This window comes from Mus pahari, chromosome 6, assembly GCF_900095145.1.
Source record: "Mus pahari chromosome 6, PAHARI_EIJ_v1.1, whole genome shotgun sequence".
In the NCBI taxonomy this organism is placed as follows: Eukaryota; Metazoa; Chordata; class Mammalia; order Rodentia; family Muridae; genus Mus; species Mus pahari.
In genome coordinates this window covers 72216443-72219105 of record NC_034595.1, presented here as the reverse complement: position 1 = coordinate 72219105, position 2663 = coordinate 72216443, and the positions used below count along the sequence as shown (strand labels likewise).

The 2663-nt window shown below is 40.8% G+C and overlaps 1 pseudogene; it reads left to right on the top strand.

The window, feature by feature from the left end:
• The first annotated feature begins 268 nt into the window (after nt 1–268).
• LOC110322948 lies at nt 269–741 on the top strand (annotated as a pseudogene).
• Nucleotides 742–2663: the final 1922 nt, after the last annotated feature.

The window sequence follows — 2663 nt, the reverse complement described above, 5'->3', positions numbered from 1 at the left end:
TAGCTGTCTTCAGATGCACCAGAAGAGGGCATCAGATCTCATTATGGATGGTTGTGAGCCACCATGTGGCTGCTGGGATTTGAATTCAGGACCTTCAGGAGAGCGGCTGGTGCTCTTAATCACTGAGCCATCTCTCTAGCCCGACCAGGCAACATTTATAAAGTGTACCTGGGGGTCCTTCGGCCAGGAGACCCTGCCGGCCATGCTCGACTCTTCCTTTCTGATCCATCCTTTCTGGTCCATCATCGTGGGTGGAACTGCTGCCACGATGCAGATTTTTGTGAAGTCCCTTAGGGGTTGGGGAAAACCATCATGCTCAAGGTTGAGCCCTCAGACACTATAGAAAATGTAAAGGCCAAGATCCAGGATAAGGAAGGACTTCCTCCTGATCAGCAGAGGTTGATCTTTGCTGGAAAGCAGCTGGAAGATGGCTGTACTTTGTCTGACTACAACCCTCAAAAGGAGTCTACCCTTCATCTTGTGTTGAGACTTCCTGGTGGTGCTAAGAAAAGGAAGAAGTTTTACACCACTCCCAAGAAGAATAAACATAAGAGGAAGAAAGTTAAGTTGGCTGTGCTGAAATACTATAAGGTGGATGAAAATGGCAAAATTAGCTGGTTTCGTTGAGAGTGTCCTTCTGATGGGTGTGGTGCTGGAGTTTCCATGGATAGCCACTTTGACAGGCATTACTGTGGCAAGTGTTGTCTGACTTACTGCTTCAACAAACCAGAAGACAAGTAGTTGTTTATGAGTTAATAAAAAGAAGGAACTCATAACAAAAAAAAAGCATACCTGTTTTTAAACAAACTTTGCTTTTAGTTACTTGCTTTAGACTTAACCTTGAAAACATATATAGAAGACCAAAGCTTTTTTTTGTACTTAGTATGACTACAAAGTTAGTTCTGAGCACATTAAAGAATTTGATCATTTATAAGGTAATAAACCATTAACTTGCATGTCTTAATTATTTTTAACAGTTTACAGGTTAATAATTTTTATAATTAGGCTTTTATAGTTTTAGACGTATACCTCTAGGTTAATTTTTGTTAACATAAGTGTACCTTCATAACCTTAGGAATTTATCATTATAATAAAATTCATACTAATTCAAAAGTATCTTGGAGACATGTTGTTGCCTCCTTAATCTAAAAGGAGAATATAATAATAAACAGAGGGTTTGAGGAACCTGCCGACTCTGTTTTGAAGCAGGAGCCAATATGCCACATTATTAAGAATAAGTTTCCATTTACTGTAAGAGCTGAGTTGCTGTTTTGAGTTTCCTGGAGCTGGACCTGCCTCAACACATGACCTTGACTTATTTTTGAGAACACTCTTCCTGTCCTTGACCCTCTCTGACCCTATCTTACCCTCCCCAATCACATGTTGACCACAATGTGTGTTTGTTTTCCCCGAATTGCCTTATTGCTCCATTGTCTCTCTTCTGAAATCTTCTTTGCAACTACTTGTGATTTTTCTTCTTAAAAGGGGTTCAAGAAATGGATTCCTAGCTGCTCTCTTAAACCTGATTTAGGAGGCAGTTGTTGGCTGGCTCTTAGGTGCAACCAAATAAAATCAAGCTTGCTTCAAATTTGACTCTAATTGTGGTAGAGGCTGTGTTCTTGCCCAGTGGGATTAACGGGTTCATTACGATTAAGATGTTTTATAGGTGCTGCCTTTTATCAATAATATCCACAGCTGTTCCTGGCTTTCCTCCTATGAAAATTTTTCCTGCTAGTGTTTTCTAGGGATGGAGATGCCAGCATACAGTATTGCTGTCATGTTTCAATAAGATTAGATCTATCTGTCTATCTATTATTTTTAACTTTTTTTTAAGATTTATTTATTTATTATGTAAGTACACTGTAGCTGTCTTCAGACACTCCAGAAGAGGGCGTCAGATCTTGTTACGGATGGTTATGAGCCACCATGTGGTTGCTGGGATTTGAANGCTGTCTTCAGACACTCCAGAAGAGGGCGTCAGATCTTGTTACGGATGGTTATGAGCCACCATGTGGTTGCTGGGATTTGAACTCCGGACCTTCGGGAGAGCAGTCGGGTGCTCTTACTCACTGAGCCATCTCACCAGCCCTATCTATTATTTTTAAAGCAAGGAAACTGGGCTGCAGGACTTCATTAAGCCTTGAGATGTGCCCTAAGAAATAAAAACCTTGGGAATGGAAAAGTTTTGGTTCCCCAGGGAAGCAGACTGGTCTCCTCAGAGGGTGCTGACAATGGGCTGTTAATCCTGGATGGCTCTGACAAATGGAGAATAAACTCAGAGCTGACTTGGTTCCTAGAATTTCTTCAAGGCCTTACCAAATTTAATGAAACTAACATAACACCCAATCAGAAATCGACCTGTATAACTTCCCCAGCACCCAGTAATGAAGTTTTAGATTACCTAACCTTTGCTAAAATGCCCCTAGTTTCCTATAAAAGACTTGCATGCCTTTGACTGAGGTCACCATTTTGATGAACGATTGACCCCTGCATGCTGGTAATTTCTGCAGAATAAGCATTCTTTACCTTTGCATACTATTTGAGTCTGGAGTCTTCCTTTGGTTATTCATGGGCCCTAACAGCTTTTTTCACTTTTGTCTCCTCCACATTTCTATCTCTAAACTACTCATGTCAAGTTCCTGTTAACTAGCCTCCATTCCAAG